Source organism: Schistocerca americana, chromosome 2, assembly GCF_021461395.2.
Source record: "Schistocerca americana isolate TAMUIC-IGC-003095 chromosome 2, iqSchAmer2.1, whole genome shotgun sequence".
NCBI classification, from domain to species: Eukaryota; Metazoa; Arthropoda; class Insecta; order Orthoptera; family Acrididae; genus Schistocerca; species Schistocerca americana.
The window spans coordinates 984,066,680-984,086,680 of record NC_060120.1 but is presented as its reverse complement, the minus strand read 5'-3'; the positions used below and the strand labels follow the sequence as shown (position 1 = coordinate 984,086,680).

The window sequence follows — 20,001 nt, the reverse complement described above, 5'->3', positions numbered from 1 at the left end:
AGTATTACACTCCAGAGTAATTCAACATTACCACAGTTTGTTGCCCAACCTGGATACACATTATCAACACCCTTGAGGATAACAGTCACTTTCATGCTGATTCAGGTGGTTGCTACACTTTCAGGTCACATCATCACATAATAGTTCACCACAGCAGCCAACACTTCATATTATGTCACATCATTCATCCAGTTATAACTAATTACCATCTTTCTCTTTATTGGCACAGCAAAAGATAGGTGCCAGATTGATTTTATAAAATTTTTGAGAATATTTCATAGTTTATGAATATGTCAGTAGAAGAACGTGCTCTTCAAATATAAACAGTACACCTCTCTATAATGCACAATGCCTCTTATGTAGGACATGCCGCTGGAGTTTGTTCTTTTATGCTCTTATGATCCTGTGATAAAACATGGTGCTCTTTGTTGGATCTTTTTCTATCTCTTCTATTAATTCAACCTGGTAAGAGTCCCAAACAGATGAGCAATATTCAAGAATCTGTCAAATGAGAGTCCTGTAAGGCACTCCAGTCATGGATGAACTACATTTCCTTAAGTTTCTTTCAATGAATCTCAGCCTCTCATATGATATACCTACAATTATTTTTATGGTTGGTAACTTGATTTGGGGGAGGGCACCAAACAGCAAGGTCATCGATTCCATCAGATGAGTGTAGGATGGGGAAGGAAATTGGCTCTGTCTTTCCAAAGGAACAATGCCAACATTTGCCTGAAGCGATTTAGGGAAATCATGGAAAACCTAAATCATTCATTACCAAAGAAGAATACTTGATGTTGACTGCTCAGGTAGCCCTAGCTTTTAAGATTCCTTGTAGTGCCTATAGCCACTGATGTCAATAATCCTCTATGCTAACTGTTTCAAAAGCTCAGTTTTGTTGTCTGCAGGAGGTCTATGACTTTGTCTCCACAAGTCAGTTTTCTAATTAAATGCTTGAAGTATTTGTCAGAAAAGAAGGTCATGAAAATCTTACACAAATCTCTCTCTCTCTGATGCCTGTTTTAATCGTATAGCTCTCCCATTCGAAAGCTGGCTTGATGAAGTCTTCCACTATTACAATAGCATAATCAGGAAACTTCCATGTGACATTTTCCCCATTTTCTCTGTAGTACTGTGCTACTAGACAAATAAGGCAGCATGTGTCCAAAGCAACTGATTACCATGTTTGGCCCACCACTGATGCTTATCTTCACCCAAATATTTCACATTCAGAATTTATTATAACATTATGAGACATTATCAAGTTCTTTATGACAATAAATACTCTGCCACAATAAGCATCTAGCCCCCTTCCCCCCTTGCCATATGTATTCCAATCTGAATTTAGGATTTCACTGCTGCTAACTTCTGGTTTCAGCCAGCTTTTTGTTTCTAAAGCTACATGGGCATTATTACCATTAATAAGCACGGCTATGAGATGTTTCCATGGATCCTACTGTAGTTTACTAATACCACATTAACATATTCTCTTACTGATTTGCAAAGATGAATGTTTTCTTCCAAGAGTAACGTAGCTGATCTTTCTTCTATTATGGCAGATGGCAGGTAATTCATCACTGATACGGAAGTGTTCTTCTTTTTTTCTATTAAAAAAAAAAAAGTGACTGACACATATACTTTATTTTTCATAGTGCACACCTGGTCTGTTGAGGGAAGTCCTACAATTATTAGTCACGTTAGTGGAAGTTGACAAACCTGCATCAAAAGACATTGCAGTATCGTCTGATGCAGGCCTATATTCAAGCAGTTTGGAATTATGACAGTCTTCAGCCAGTATGTGTTTTTATGTCTCATCAGCATGAAAGAAAACCAAGGAGTCTTCAGCATAAGGCAAGATATACACAATCACAATACCCGTAACAAGAGGAGCATCAAAATACCAAGGTGTCAACTGACGGGAACACAAGACGGCTTTCCAGTGGTTGCCCTACAGATGTTCAACTCACTGCCTCAAGAAGTGCAATCCCTCCCGCTAGGAACATTCAGAAGGAGAGTAGCACAGGACCTGAAAGAACGCCCATTGTACTCCATTGGTGAATTCTTTAATAGTGAGCAAAGTGAATGGACAAACAAATATTGTTTCTATTAAGTATAAAGGTATTAATTCTGTGAATATTTTTTTAAATGTATATATGTAATTAATCTTGATGCAGTCTGTCCAGTCATGGCTGGTAAATGAGACAGATCTAGTGATAAAGTAATAAAGATGCTTTGTTGCCTGCCCAAGATTTTTGCTCCTGGAGCACACTCACACTCTGTAAGTACAATAGAGTTTGCTCAGCAATCTGGGTTCTACCACAACTGCACTATTCCGAGTTGCCCAATGTTGCACATGTGGAAAACTTGGGAAAACGTGTTTGCAACTCGGTGTGATTGCTTCTAAGATGCAAATATCGTGGCACATTCCTATAAGTAGTATTTTTTCAGTAGTGTTTATTTTCAACTTCCTGTTTTTCTACAAAAGTAATAACTTTATTACTTAATTAAAAAAGTATACTACATGGTGCTAATAAGTAGGATTACAAAAAATAAGTTAACTTGAATTGTGATCTTTATAAATTTATAGGCATTTCAATTTTAGAATATGTAATATAGATAGACTAATTTAAAACATGTAACATAGGTGGACATATGATTTGTGATGCATTTACACACATGTAGTCATGCAAATAAAAATCTCTTAAAGCCAAATGTTGGTGGGACCATGTCAATTTCATAACAAAAAAAAGAAACTGTTCACCGACATACACTGAACCAAACATTAACATAAATTCAGCAACTTTTCTGTGCTGTTGAGGAAACTGATCTAGGGGAACATTTTATAAGAGTTTGTAGTGGAACCTTGCCATTGGTGGGGAGGCTTGCGTGCCTCAGCGATACAGATAGCCGTACCGTAGGTACAACCACAACGGAGGGGTATCTGTTGAGAGGCCAGACAAACGTGTGGTTCCTGAAGAGGGGCTGCAGCCTTTTCAGTAGTTGCAAGGGCAACAGTCTGGATGATTGACTGATCTGGCCTTGTAACAATAACCAAAACGGCTTTGCTGTGCTGGTACTGCGAACGGCTGAAAGCAAGGGGAAACTACGGCCGAGGCATGCAGCATTACTGTATGATTAAATGATGATGGCGTCCTCTTGGGTAAAATATTCCGGAGGTAAAATAGTCCCCCATTCGGATCTCCAAGCGGGGACTACTCAAGAGGATGTCGTTATCAGGAGAAAGAAAACTGGCATTCTACGGATCGGGCAGGTAGGTTAGAAAATTTGAAAAGGGAAATGGATAGGTTAAAGTGAAGTTCGGTGGCAGGAGGAACAAGACTTCTGGTCAGGTGACTACAGGGTTATAAACACAAAATCAACTAGGGGTAATGCAGGAGTAGGTTTAATAATGAATAGCAAAATAGGAATGTGGGTAAGCTACTACAAACAGCATAGTGAACACATTATTGTGGCCAAGATAGATACGAAGCCCACGCCTACTACAGTAGTACAAGTTTATATGCCAACTAGCTCTGCAGATGAAGAAGAAATTGAAGAAACGTATGATGAAATAAAAGAAATTATTCAGATAGTGAAGGGAGACGAAAATTTAATAGTCATGGGTGACTGGAATTCGAGTGTAGGAAAAGGGAGAGAAGGAAATGTAGTAGTTGAATATGGATTGGGGCTAAGAAATGAAAGAGGAAGCCGCCTGGTAGAATTTTGCACAGAGCACAACTTAATCATAGTTAACACTTGGTTTAAGAATCATGAAAGAAGGTTGTATACATGGAAGAACCCTGGAGATACTAAAAGGTATCAGATATAATGGTAAGAGAGAGATTTAGGAACCAGGTTTTAAATTGTAAGACATTTCCAGGGGCAGATGTGGACTCTGACCACAATCTATTGGTTATGACCTGTAGATTAAAACTGAAGAAACTGCAAAAAGGTGGGAATTTAAGGAGATGGGACCTGGATAAACTAAAAGAACCAGAGGTTGTACAGAGTTTCAGGGAGAGCATAAGGGAGCAATTGACAGGAATGGGGGAAATAAATACAGTAGAAGAAGAATGGGTAGCTTTGAGGGATAAAGTAGTGAAGGCAGCAGAGGATAAAGTAGGTAAAAAGACGAGGGCTAGTAGAAATCCTTGGGTAACAGAAGAAATATTGAATTTAATTGATGAAAGGAGAAAATATAAAAATGCAGTAAGTGAAACAGGTAAAAAGGAATACAAACGTCTCAAAAATGAGATCGACAGGAAGTGCAAAATGGCTAAGCAGGGATGGCTAAAGGACAAATGTAAGGATGTAGAGGCTTATCTCATTAGGGGTAAGATAGATACTGCCTACAGGAAAATTAAAGAGACCTTTGGAGATAAGAGAACGACTTGTATGAATATCAAGAGCTCAGATGGAAACCCAGTTCTAAACAAAGATGGGAAAGCAGAAAGGTGGAAGGAGTATATAGAGGGTCTATACAAGGGCGATGTACTTGAGGACAATATTATGGAAATGGAAGAGGATGTAGATGAAGATGAAATGGGGGATATGATACTGCGTGAAGAGTTTGACAGAGCACTGAAAGACCTGAGTCGAAACAAGGCCCCCGGAGTAGACAATATTCCATTGGAACTACTGACGGCCGTGGGAGAGCCAGTCCTGTCAAAACTCTACCATCTGGCGAGCAAGATGTATAAAACAGGCAAAATACCCTCAGACTTCAAGAAGAATATAATAATTCCAATCCCAAAGAAAGCAGGTGTTGACAGATGTGAAAATTACCAAACTATCAGCTTAATAAGTCACAGCTGCAAAATACTAACACGAATTCTTTACAGACGAATGGAAAAACTAGTAGAAGCCAACCTCGGGGAAGATCAGTTTGGATTCCGTAGAAACACTGGAACACGTGAGGCAATACTGACCTTACGACTTATCTTAGAAGAAAGATTAAGGAAAGGCAAACCTACGTTTCTAGCATTTGTAGACTTAGAGAAAGCTTTTGACAATGTTGACTGGAATACTCTCTTTCAAATTCTAAAGGTGGCAGGGGTAAAATACAGGGAGCGAAAGGCTATCTACAATTTGTACAGAAGACAGATGGCAGTTATAAGAGTCGAGGGACATGAAAGGGAAGCAGTGGTTGGGAAGGAAGTAAGACAGGGTTGTAGCCTCTCCCCGATGTTGTTCAATCTGTATATTGAGCAAGCAGTAAAGGAAACAAAAGAAAAATTTGGAGTAGGTATTAAAATTCATGGAGAAGAAATAAAAATTTTGAGGTTCGCCGATGACATGGTAATTCTGTCAGAGACAGCAAAGGACTTGGAAGAGCAGTTGAATGGAATGGACAGTGTCTTGAAAGGAGGATATAAGATGAACATCAACAAAAGCAAAACAAGGATAATGGAATGTAGTCTAATTAAGTCGGGTGATGCTGAGGGAATTAGATTAGGAAATGAGGCACTTAAAGTAGTAAAGGAGTTTTGCTATTTGGGGAGCAAAATAACTGATGATGGTCGAAGTAGAGAGGATATAAAATGTAGGCTGGCAATGGCAAGGAAAGCGTTTCTGAAGAAGAGAAATTTGTTAACATCCAGTATTGATTTAAGTGTCAGGAAGTCATTTCTGAAAGTATTCGTATGGAGTGTAGCCATGTATGGAAGTGAAACATGGACGATAAATAGTTTGGACAAGAAGAGAATAGAAGCTTTCGAAATGTGGTGCTACAGAAGAATGCTGAAGATTAGATGGGTAGATCACATAACTAATGAGGAAGTATTGAATAGGATTGGGGAGAAGAGAAGTTTGTGGCACAACTTGACCAGAAGAAGGGATCGGTTGGTAGGACATGTTCTGAGGCATCAAGGGATCACCAATTTAGTATTGGATGGCAGCGTGGAGGGTAAAAATCGTAGAGGGAGACCAAGAGATGAATACACTAAGCAGATTCAGAAGGATGTAGGTTGCAGTAGGTACTGGGAGATGAAAAAGCTTGCACAGGATAGAGTAGCATGGAGAGCTGCATCAAACCAGTCTCAGGACTGAAGACCGCAACAACAACAACAACAACAGTGGATAGTGTTTTATTCGTCTCATAACATACAATTTCTAATCATATGATTAGTGTACGGGAGTGTACATCAAAAAATGGATAACACAATTTAGGCCTAATTGGTAAAAAAAATTTTAACATTAATATAAATTTTTATTTTCTTTCCTCCCTTTTGTGAAGGACAGCTACAGTTACATACAAGACTATATGTAAATTTATCCTGCTCAAATGTTCAGTTCATCCTTCATGAACTCCTCAAAAATGTAGTAGCAGTGTTTGACAAGTATATAAAGTATATAATATATCTTTGTTTTCAGTGTCTCTAGGTTCATACTCAGAACATTCTTTCCTTTTAGCTTGTTATGAATTTTCATTGTCATATACTGAGGAGACTGCGTATATAGGTTTAAGTAATGAGTGGGAAGCATAAAATTGTCTTAGTTTCTCATGTTATATGTGTGATTGAAACAGTTTTTCTCAAATAACTCTAAATTGCTGTGTACAATGATGATAATATCATAGATCTATAAGGAGGAAACTGTTAATAACTGTTGTTTTTCAAATAGTGGGCGACATTATGTCCTTTGATGGGCAGTACACATGTTCCTTACTATTCTTTTCTGTAACTTTAGTATGCGCAATATATTGCTTGAATTTTCCCAAAAATTGATACCATACCTTACAACTGACTGAAAGCAGCTGTGGTATGCAATTTTCCTTGTATTCATGTCTGTTGCACCAGCTAATATTTGCATAGCAAATGCAAAGCTACATAATTTGTTTAACAGGTAGTCAACATGTTTATTCCAATTTAAATTTTTATCCAGGTTTAGCCCTAAAAACTTCACAGAATCCACTTCTTCTATATCCTGATTTTCATGAGTTATTTTAATTTCTTGGGGCTTTGACTGTTTTGTTCTGAATTGGACCATGTGGGTTTTGGGGATGTTCAATCTTAATCCATTCAGCTGGAACTATGTTTCTAGTTTGTTCATTGTGTTTATTATGCAGAGAGGGATGTTTTCTGGCTCCTGGTTTTCAATTAATACAGATGTGTCATCTGCAAATAAAATCGATGGAGCATTTACACTGTTCAGTAAGTCATTAACATAGAACAAAAACAAAATAGGTCCTAGAATCAATCCTTGAGGGACACCTTGGGCTACTGTTTTCCATTTTGAATAGTAATTTGCTGCATTTGATGGGACAATCACTCTTTGTTTCCTATTTGATAAGTATGAAGTAAGCCAATTTAGAACATTACCCTTGATCCCATACTTGTCAAGCTTATACATGAGCAGTGCATGATTTACAGAGTCAAAGGCTTTTGTGAGATCACTAAAGATTCCTGCAACTTTATTGTGGTTGTCTAATGATGTGCTGATCTTGTCAATAAACTTGTTAATTGCATCAATAGTACTTTTGCCACGCTGGAAACCATATTGGTTTTCCGTAATAATATCATATTTCTCCATAAAATTTCGAACCTGCCTAGCAGCAGCATTTTCAAAGATTTTTGATAAGACTGGAAGGAGGGAGATGAGATGATAATTCCCCATATCCTCTCTTGACCCTTTTTTGAGCAACAGTTTTACTTCTGCATACTTCAGCACCTCTGGGAAGCTTCCTTGTTCAAAGGATTGGTTTATCATTTTAGATAGTGGGTATCCTACTATTTTACACACAAATTTAAGGACTTTTGCTGTATTCCATCCCAACCTGCAGAATTTTTGTTTTTTAGTTTTAATATAATTTTTTTCTACACCTATTGTTGAAACTGTTTTGAAGTTTGTGAGGCATTCAGAATTATGATTTAGTCCAAAGGGACATACATTGTTCTCATAATCTGCAACATTAACCTCTGGTTTCACTAAATTAATGAAGAACTCATTGAAGCATTCTGAAATTTGAGCCGCACTTACAATGAACTCATCTTCAAGCTTAATTGTACTAATTCCATGTCTAGAGGCTTTGATACCTAATTCATATTTTACAACTGCCCACACTGCCTTTGATTTATTCTCATGTTTTATGATGAATTTATTATTTGTCATTTGCTTTGCTGCTTTGACAATTTTCTTAAATGTACTTTTGTATCGTTTAACATATTAAATTAAATTCAATTTTTTTTATTATGTCTTAGTTCCTTATGTAGCTGCCTTTTCTTAGCGCTGGAGATTTTTATACCTTTAGTGATCCGTTTTCATTTAGCCATTTTATTAAAATAAGTTTTTTGTGGAAACATTTAATTGAAAACACTTAGAAAATCCCTTAGAAATGCTTCAAAATTTGCTGTGCATGAAATATATTTATCAAAGTGCCATTCTGTCTCCTTCAGCTTACCATGGAATAGAGTCAAAGTTTCTTGGTTGAAGATCCTGTTTACATAAGCTTTTTTACGTGGGACTTCCCTACCTGCTCTGGGTAGCTCAATGAATAATGCTGAATAATCAGAAGTTCCTAGATCCAGACAAAATTTATATCCATCTTCAAATACGTAATTCATTAAAATATTGTCAATGCATATAGCTGACTGAGCATTTTCTCTTGTAGATTCAGAAAAATTTAATTTGAAGCCATATTTTTTTATTAAGTCTGTAAATTTTGATACCTCACATGTTTCATTCAACACATTGATGTTGAAATCAGCAGCAACTACAATTTATTTCCTCTTTTCTTTACTGAGGCATTCTAACAAACTCTGAAATTTACGTAGGAAATGCTCAGTTGTCACCTTCCCTGGGATTCTATAAATTGATATTATAACAACATTTAAGTCCTTTAACTCAACACAGCAATCCTCAAAAATACACCCTTCATTAAAACAATTGAAGTCACATCTTACATGGTAATCTAAATCAGAATGAATGAGTATGCATGAACCTCCTCGTGACTTATTTATCCTACAAAAGCTGGTAGCTACCTTGAAGTTTTCAATTTTATTTAAGATTTTTATGGTATCACTATTAAGCCAGTGTTCATTTAAACAAATTACTTTAACATTTAGAAATTCAGATAAAAAAAACTTGTACCTCATCTAACTTAGAGCTTCTGTCACATGAGTATTCAACACTTAAACCATTTATATTACAATGCATTATATAGTTACTACTAAGATCATCAATTTTATTTTTTTAAGACCTAATATTTAATAATGAGCCATCCTCACAAAAGAGTAAGTCTGGATTCTTCTGTAGCAGCCCATCAGCTTGCTCACTTGGCTTGTACATTTCTTTGTCACTTTGATATTGTGTACTTACATCCATAGTTACATTCTTGATAGCACTGGATCTGGAAGGTGCTGAAGTGATTTCCCTGGTGCCAGCCATAAAAAATCACGGTTCCTCTCTGGAGCTTTCCTTGTTCTGGAAGACACACATACAGCAGCTTGTTTGACTTAAATTCCTGGGTTGGACAAACATGTCACTAAGCCACGTATTATGCTGTACATCTATCACCTCAAGTTGGAAGTAATGACAAGGTCAATCAGCATCCAAAAGTGATAATGGTCTGACAAATAAATCAAAATAATTCTTCAATGTGCAAAGTCTTGGAATTTCTTTGAGAACTCTTGATGAAATAAATGAGTTATTGAAATGTAGTCAGTCATGTCTGGTCCACAAATTTGACTCTCGAGTTCTGGGAAATTTTCCATGCCATGAACTTGATGCTGATTTTTCAAAGGATTAATTTTTGTTGCTGTCATCAATCTTGTCCACCATATCTGTTACAAATGGTTTTCCCCCTGTATTAAAAGACTTTATGAGTACAAACAATTTTTGAAGTCAACTATAAAAGATTTTGTCACGGCTCCATTTACCCTTAACACAGTTTTTCTGTAATGGCCACCTTAATTATAGTTGGCATTCACTCTTGTTCATCAGAAGACAAGTGCATCATATCTTCTTTGTGGCTGGTGTTCTAATGATGTTCCAATGAATGTTTTTCCAGCTCATAATAGTACAATGGCATATTAAACATGTTTCATGGCCTTCAAAACCATACAAAAAGTACAGCAATTCATAATGAAGAACATAAATTAATCTAATTTAACACAACTGGTTTCGTTAACGAACTGTGACAAGCTGATTGTGTTGCTCCACTGGCGTCCAGCTGCAGTCTTTTTCTGTTCCTCCTTGCTCTTCAACTTAACTCACCACTGCACTCAAAGCACTATGCAAGAGCATGGCCAGAGCACTAGCATTCACAGGGTACTATTTGACCAAGACTAGTTTAGACACTCCACCCAGCTTCAAACCTGAGGATTGCTATTGATTCTGGGTATAGTTCTGTAAACAGTGAGCTGTACTCCCACCCCACATGCGAGAGTAACTGTATTACCAATTCACCCAACCATCTAATGCAGGCTGTTGCAGTTATTTTGCCTCCCTGGAGACAGTGGGTTGAGCACAAGGGGGAAAGGGGGGGGGGGGGGGTCAGGTGTGGTAAACAGCTGACATGTCAGCAATTTTTCTGCCATGTTGTAGCACAGTCTAATGGCAATATGCACACACGGCTGAGCAGCTCAAATGTGTGCAGAACATGTGCAATGGGGCCATCTGGCTTGTAGCCTGTACTACTGCACCTGCCTGTGTAAGTGATAAAGGGCAGGCAGGAGTGCCTGAGCCCCACGGGGCAGTGTTTGAACAGCCTGACCTAACTGAACCAAGGATGGACTCAGATCTGAAGTGGAAAGCATCATTTGTGCTTTTGCATGGAGCCTCTCCCATAGATCAAGATATAAGGTGATGTGAGGCTAGACTTGGTCACTCTCATCTCAATTGCACCAGCTACTTTTCATGACATTGTTGGATCACAACATCAACCAGACCAATCTTGAATTCTGCAATTGGGATTACTTATAACTGATTTTTTGTTTCAGACTATGGTTCACAGTACTACAAGAGATCTGCTCAACTATGAAATTGAATTGTTGTCATGCTTGTACTTTGTGAGCAGCCCATCAACAAATTTTATTCTTAAATTTGGCTACAAGGTTAAAGGAAGTAATGAATCCAGAACTTAGGAAATGTGACTACAACAGTTGCATCATGAAAAATTACTTGCATGACAACAAAACCAACCAGAGAAGAATTGGGCTGAGCATAAGGAACCAATTACCTTTAAGCAATAAAGGAAGCCACAGCAAATCCTTATCACATATATCTTAACACTGTGGTGACTTTAAAGTGATAATTAATGCCCAAGAAATGAACAACATTTATACCATTATGTACACATAAGAACTGCTTGCCAAACTGGGTACCAAATAGATTTCTGATACTGGTATCATGGATGATTACTAGAAAATCCAATTTAATGAACAGTCAGAAGAAATACCAGTGGCTAACATTCCATTTGATTTCTATCACTACAGATGCTCATGATTCAGAGCTGCCAGTGCTTTAGCATTATTCCAAAACATTCCATAGAGGAATAAACATTAAATTCCCTCATGGATTAATTATGTTGATGATATGATGATGGCAGGCATCACTCAACAAGGATATGCAGTAAACTTCAACACAAAATTCCAGAAATTAAGAGCATCTGCATTATGCTCCAGTCTCAACAAAAGTAACTTCTTTCAAGAGAAGTCCACAAACAGCACTCAGCTGCAATACATGAGGGTTGTCCCCAAAGTAAGTTCCATTTCTATCCACAGCAGTGCTACGATAGCAGTTTCGAGCATGTGCGGCAGTTCCTCTGACTCGAGGAGAAGTCGATATGTGCTTTGCAGTACTTCTTTATAATGTCAGCTGTAATTGAAAATGCCACCGTGTGTGAAATCAGATCTGTGATTCATTTTCTAAATGCAAAGAAAGTTAAACCAAAGGAAATTTACTGGCAAGTCTGCAAGGTTTCTGTACAAAATGCTATGAGTGATTCAATGGTTAGAAGATGGGTCAGACTGTTCAATGAAGGATGTGATCAAGTGCATGGTGAAGAACAAAGTGGATGCCCATCTGTGGTTACTGATGAACTGGTTCACACAATTGAAGAGAAGATTAAGCACAACCATAAGTTTACACTTTGTGCCCTTGCTATGAAAGTTCCACAAATCTCATGATCACTAATTCATGAAATTGTTACTGACAAACTGAAGTATCAAAATGCTCACGTTGGGTATCCAAAATTCTTACTGAACAACACAAAAAGCAATGGATGGACAGTACACTTTAGTTTTTGGCACACAACAATGGAGAAGGTGATGGTTTTCTTTCTCAGATAGTCACGGGGGATGAAACTTGGGTATTGTACAACACCCCTGAAACAAATCGGCAATCAATGGAATGGAGGCACACTTCATCTCCAATGAAGGTTAGGCCTAAGCAAATCTTGACACCTCGGAAAGTCATGTGCACTGTTTCTTGGGACAGAAAAGGCATTTTGCTGATTTATTTCTTACCATGAGGCCAAACAATCAATGTACATGGTTGTTGTGAGACCATTAAGAAACTGCGCCATGAAATACAGAACAAGCGTTGAGGATTACTGTCAAAACGTGTTGTTTTTTTCCATGACAATACCCGACCTCACACGGCACATGTGACCAAACAACTCTTATGGGAATTTCACTGGAATGCATTTGATCATCCTCCACACAGCCTGGATCTTGCCCATAGCGATTTTCATCTCTTCTTAACCTAAAATCTGTCCTTGGCGGTCAATGCATCAATGATGATGAAAAGCTGAAAGAACATGTTACTACATGGTTGAACACACAGGTGGCAACCTTCTATGAAGAAAGCATACAAAAACTTGTGCCACGCTATGACAAGTGCCCACAAAGTTTCGGAAGCTATGTAGAAATGTAGTTTAACAGTTGCAGATTTTTGTACAATCAATATCAGAACTTACTTTGTGGACATACCTCATATAAGCTGCTGATATTCAAGAATGTAAAGCAATTGCAGCCATTCATGGCAGCACGCAGATACACACATACTGAGCCAGCTTCGGAAGAATAACATGTAATCTAAATGTACAATAGTGCTTGACTAACCATTATACACAGCGTGATTATATTTAAAATATATATTTGTGGCATCCATTTTCATATAATTACAAATCCCAGCCTGTGTCAGCCATTTTTGGTTCCTGGGATAAGCTATTATAACAGTCAAGATCAGTCCCTTCGACAGTGGGTATTACTGCTCAGCAATTACAATGACGAAATACACTACGAACTGGCCAACAGGCACATAAATACTGGACATCCCAATTCATAATGGATCCTGGACCAAATTCAACAGTAGACCAGAAGAATGATTCAACTCAACTTAATGGCACAAGAAACCAAACAAAACATCCCAATCAGAATGAGGTATCACATGCTACAGCAAGTACTACAATGGCTGAGAAAAAAATGGTGAGTTAGATTACTAATTTCAACTGATGCACCACTATGAACCACGTTCTGATTTAGACAATGTCTGTTAAGCATTGACAAATTCATTCTACTTACAACAAAAAGAGTAAGCGTTTTGTTGCTGGTACACTGATGTCATAGGAGAATGACCTGGATGAAAAATGGGTATTGACTACATATCAAAACAACTTTCACATGTACCCAGTGTATGAACACCAACCAACTCTTCCTCAGACATTAACTTCTTGGCCTAAAACTTGGAAACCCTGGACAAGAATGTTGGTATCTGGATTTTGCACATACTTTCTTGAGAAAAAGTTGCTTAAATGTAGGAGATGCACAGTCAAACTATCCTTTTGTTGTCAGAATGTGATAGACTACCACAGATGCCACTATAAATTAATAATAAAAATCATGACATTAGAAGGATTATCTTGCACCTTGTAAAAGACAGTGGATGATTCACTTCTCAACTTTTTTCACATTTATCATCAAGCAGTGGTGTCAAACTCAGTTCAGTAGGACCCTTCTAACCATCACCTAATGGTGCATAATGCATGGTTCAAATGTTTGAACAACAGATGACAAAGGCCATGAAGAAATACCCACAGAGGCAGAGCTATACCTTTTCTTCATACTTTTGAAATAATGCCAATCAATGATTGCATGCCTTCCAAAATACATCATGGCTGGCAACCATACATGCACCTGCATGTGCTGATATTCCAAGTGTGTTCACTGAGATGATAGAGCCACCAACATCAATGTAACACAGAAGTCATATAGTTTCAGCTCATACTGTCACCTCAAAGGTAACATCCTGTAATGGTCACTAGGTGAAACATCACCTGCTGTAAATAGTTGCAGCAACCAGTTGAGATACAGAGACGATGCTTATCACTTTCTTCACCACAATGGGTTCACAATAGTCCAGCGGGTACATTCACCACTGGACTGATGAATCTTGCTACCCATTTTGGCACAGACCAGAAGTACAGGAAGCTGGCTTCACTTTTACAGTGAAGTGTCTCCCCAAAGTTCAACTCCCTAGGACACTGCAACAAACAGCAATGGAAAGAAAATGCCTGAGGTGATCATACCAGTAACACTTTTCCAACAATTTCCGGCAGACCAGAGCACCCTGCTATATGACTGAGAATTCTCATCAAAGCACAACAGAGAAGACATCCACAAGCAGCCCTGAATTGCTCATTCAGGTTGGCTAGGACACTCGCTATATCTACTAAGTTCCCTCAGTGTAGCCACCAATACACAGACTGACATGCAACACCTGCATTGAAACTTCCTGGCAGATTAAAACTGTATGCTGGACTGAGACTCAAACTCAGGAGCTTTGCCTTTCACGGGCAAGTACTCTACCAACTGAGCTACCCAAGCATGACTCTCAACCTGTCTCCACAACTTTAATTCCGCCAGTACCTCATCTCCTACCTTCCAAACTTCACAGAAGCTTTTCTGTGAAACTTGCAGAACTAGCACTCCTGGAAGAAAGGATATTGCGGAGACATGGCTTAGCCACAGCCTGGGGGATGTTTCCACAATGAGATTTACACCCTGCAGTGAAGTGTGCGCTGATATGAAACTTCCTGGCAGATTAAAACTGTGTGCCACACCAAGACTCGAACTTGGGACCTTCACCTTTCGCGGGCAAGTGCTCTACTAATTGAGTTACCCGAGGATGACTCATGACCTGTCCCCACAACTTTAATTCCGCCAGTACTTCATCTCCTTTCTTCCAGGAGTGCTAATTCTGCAAGGTTCGCAGAAGAGCTTCTGTGAAGTTTGGAAGGTAGGAGACAAGGAGTCTCACACATCAAATGAGACAGAAGGAGAAGCTAGGCCATAGTAAGTCACTGTAATTTCGGACATCAACTTGTTTAGACTGCTAACCTACCTGGCATGGCCTGACTATGCCTGGTTTCTTCTTTGACATTTCTACATTAGAACAAATCAATGAATACAGAAAATCATGAGTGGAATAAAAATAGTGGAAAAAGCAAAGTTTATCACTCACCACATAGCTGAGCCACAGAGTGTTGACAGGTACAAAAACAAGATTGAGAACTTTCCTGAGCTTTAGGACGATGTTCTTCGGAAGGAGGACACTGTCCACAACCTCAAGAACATTTTGGTCTTTTCTATGTGCCTGTTAATCACACAATGCTTCAGCTATATGGTAAGTGGTTACCTTTAATCTTTCAATAATGTATAATTATCACAAATGTAGATAGCATAAACAGCACTAGTTATTTTCAGCTAAATTTGGGAAATCTGTAATATATTCAGATGGCACAATATGAGTGATCTGCTTTACTGCATTTTATTTAGCCATAGATTATGTTACGTAGAAAAGGCACAGTGTGATGCAAAACAAGCCAGAATGGAGATATTATGGATTTTGTCAGATGAGGTGATGTCACATGTATGTTGGATTAAAGGGGTGGTGTAGTATAAGACGCTCAGTTAAGAATATAATGACATACTAATTTTATAAACAACTGCATCATGTAATACAGAAACACTATGTTGGTTTGAAGAATGATAAGACTATAGTTTATTAGTGGAACCAAATATTATTCAAAACAAAGGAAGCTATTGATGTAGGTGAACAAAGAAGCAACAGAACAAGACAGAGTAAAGCTGATCCAGTTAATGATACTGAACTATAAGCATAGGATCACACAATCATTTATATTGCACTCATTTGTAAGCCAGGGAAATTTATTAACTTTATTCCGAAGTTATTCCACAGCTTGATGTTACCCTGCAGCCATTAATTTTTATTGTAGCATAGCAGTAAAACTGTGTATCCAGAGATAAGTGACTGCAGAGATCTTCAGTAATATCAGTTTTTAAGTTTAGTCACAGAACATTTGCACAGAACTACTTCTCTCTATTGGCAATGTTATTCTGAAAAAAAAAAAAAAAAAAAAAAACCTATATATATATATATATATATATATATATATATTTGTATTATGACTCCATAGTTAAATATTTCTCTTGTGTCCTTCTGATAAAACCTTGTTCATCATTGCAGAAAGTAAAGTAATTTTCAAAACATAAAATTATCAACACAAAGAAAAAAGGGTTAGAACAGTTGTGTAAGATAAGTGATGTAGTGACTTTCCAACAGAAGCATCATGAATCACATTAGCAATATATTACATTTATAAACATAGTTCAAACAAGATAAACTGCCTATTGGCTTCTGTCTTGGGTTCTTTGGCCGATGCTCATCTAAATGATTTTACTGACGTTTCGCCAGCATGAGTGGCTGACATTGTCGAAGCTTTACCCACCATTGCCGGTGGTGAACTGGAGCCAAGCTTGCAGCCGCAGACTATATGTACCTGGTGCGCCAATGTCCGAGGGCTTCTCTGTGGTTATTTCCGGTGCGGTTCTCCTCCAGCTACCTGCGACGGTCGTTTGCTGTGGTAGGGGAAGCCATGATCCATCTACCTTAAGGCTTTCCTCTTTCTTGTTGAAACTGTTCGCATGTTTTTGTATTTCTACAGCTTCTCTGAGCAAGTGCATGTGATAGTGCTTCTCTATAGCCAGAACTTCTGTGCCGGTGAATTTTATTATGTGGTCAGTCTCACTCAGAGCGTTATCTGCCATGGCCAATTTCTCCACCTGCCCCAACCTGCAATGTCGCTTATGTTCTTTGATCCTGGTGTTGATCGATCGTCCAGTCATTCCGACATAAGCTTTTCCGCATGTGCATGGTATATGGTACAATCCCGACATTGCAAGTGGGTCCCTTTTTTCCTTTGCCAATCTAAGACACCCTTTGATCTTCCTTGTCTGATTGAAAATTGTCTTTACTCTGGGAATGTATGGCAGAAAGGCCATACTCGACACTTCTTTTTCTGATTCCTTACTTCGCTGAGTGTTTGGTTCCGTTACACTTCTAATATAATTTGTGGAGTACCCATTGCTCCTCAGAATACTTTCCAGGTGTTGCATTTCACGTCTGAGGTGCTGTGGCTCACATTTTCATCCTGCTCATGTTACAAGTGTATTAATCATGCCTCTTTCCTGGCTCGGGTGGTGGTTTGATAGTTTGTGTAGGTAATGGTCTGTGTGTTTTGGTTTTCGATGCACGTTGTGTCTCAGGCTTTCGCCATCCCTTGTGACCAGCAAATCTAGAAATGGCAGTTTTTTGTCCTTTTCTACTTCCATGGTAAATTTTACAAGTGTCTTAGGAAGTCACCGAGCTGTTCTTCACCATGGCTCCATACAAAGAAAGTATCATTGACGTATCTGTACCACACCATAGGTTTGCAAGTTGCCAAGTATACAATGCACATGCGGAAAAGTTTATGCCTGGATGATCGATCAACACCAGGATCAAAGAACATAAGCGACACTGCAGGTTGAGGCAGGTGGAGAAATTGGCCGTGGCAGAGCACGCACTGAGTGAGACCACCCACGTAATAAAATTCGCCAACACAGAAGTTCTGGCTGTAGAGAAGCACTATAACACACGCTTGTTCAGAGAAGCTGTAGAAATACAAAAACACAACGGATCCTGCCCTCCTGTACCGCAACGAACGGGCATCTCAGGTAGCAAGAGGAGAACCACACCGGATACGACTGCAGAGAAGCCCTCAGACATTGGCACGCCAGGTACATGTAGTCTGTGGCCACGAGCTCCGCTCCAGTTCACCACCGGCAGTGGAGGGTGGAGCTTTGACAATGTCAGCCACTTCTGCTGGCGAAACGTCAGTAAAATCATTAGATGAACATTGGCCGAAGAACCCGAGACAGAAGCCAATAGGCAGTTTGTCAACAAGTGGCCATGAAAGCCTTAACAAATTTGTCAAACAAGATAGTCTCACAAATTTCCTACTGGTTCTCCAGGAAACATTTTAGGTTACTTTTGGAATATTTTCTTTATTACAGATATTGTTTATCCCTTTTCCTTCTTGATCCTGTACCTTACTACCTTGGTTTTGGTAAAAGGTGTTGGTTAAAAGCATTATGAGAAAGCATGAAAGTGTGTAACACCAATCAAGGGCAGACACTGCTCTGTTTCTCCGTGATTTTGTTTATGTAATGTCGGTAAAATAAGAAGTGAGATTTCTAAACACAATAGTGATTGAATTCAGACACCAAAACTGGATCATATGTGGGAGATGTGAAAGGGAAAATGGAAGTTTACAATTACTGAGCCTTTACTTTTGAAACTTTATGGTCCTTTATCAAAGGGAATAGGAAAGAGCAAGTGGAAAATATGGCAATAGCGTTAAATAAATGTGAAACCTTGAGGTGAAAGATATATTTACCTATATGATAGAAGTCAGATGAAGTGATGGAATACAAAATTAGAGGTTCGAGTTCCAGACCTCTAATTATTAAATTGTAGTAACTGATAGATGAATGTTAACAGATATATATAAGAGGCATATGAAACATAAAATTAAATGAAAAATCATAAGAATCATTCAGTCCTGTGATAGATGGTAGATACTGGCAATTGGTAAATAATGATTCTTTTTATATGTCGTTGTGGGATTTGCCTTTATCTTTAAAATGTTGTACATTAGGTTTCTTGCTGATATGGTATTTAAATGAAAAAAACTGTAAACCTTGGCCTGACCAGTGAATGAGCCAAGGCAGTGATTCTAGTTATCTTAGGTTTTATTTTCAGAACTAACAAGAACCAGTTTTTGTTACATAAACTCTGATTTGTAAACCATTAGGAAATTGATAAATGAAAAACTGGTCTATAGAGAGACCCAACAATTTCAATTATTGCCTCACTTAACACTGCATTTAAAACTACTGGTCCCTCAACCAAAAGTTACTGTATATGTTAATATTATGAAAAGGATATATTGTTACTCACCACAAAGTGGAGACAAAAGACTGCTACTCACCATATAGTGGAGATACGTGTGAAGAGAGAAGTGGTCGAGGTGGTGGGGATAAGGAAGAAGCTGGGATGAAATGAGGGAGGGACAGCACGAAGGGGTTGTGGATGAAATAGCAGGGTAGGAGTGGCAACAGTAATGTGCTGCTTGTGGGAGCATACAGGAACATGATGGGGGCAGGGTACGGCATCTAGTTGCATCAGGAGGTTAGACAGTAGGGCTGGATCCAAGGAGGGGACGGGGGGAAGCAGAAATTAGAGAAGTAAACAGATTGTGGAGGCACTGGTGGAACAGAAGGATGTGTAGTGCTGGTGTGGGAGCAGGGAAGGGAATAGCTGTGTGAAGGACAGTGACTAACAAAGGTTGAGGTCAGGGGGGTTATGGGAACATAGGATATATTGCCGGGAGAGTTCCCACCTGCTTACTTCAGAAAAACTGGTGTTGGTAGGAAGGATCCAGAAGGCACAGGATGCACAGTCACTCAGTCACTGAAGTAAAGAATGTTTTGTTAGACAGTGTGCTCAGCAACTGGGTGGTCCAGCTGTCTCTTAGCCACTGTGTGGTAAGTAGTAATCTATCCTTTTCATAATAGTGTCATTATTCCATCTGGATTTTCCATTGTTTGGTTACTGAATATGTGAAATACATCTTTTCATAACTGCTGAAATAATAAA

General features: G+C 38.6%; 1 protein-coding gene across 1 annotated transcript in view; it reads right to left on the bottom strand.

Annotated features, from left to right (window-relative positions):
* The window catches only part of LOC124596265 (dynein axonemal heavy chain 7), a 1,038,560-nt gene that overhangs the window by 257,105 nt on the left and 761,454 nt on the right, over positions 1–20,001 (bottom strand). The gene's annotated exons all lie outside the window — the stretch shown is intronic.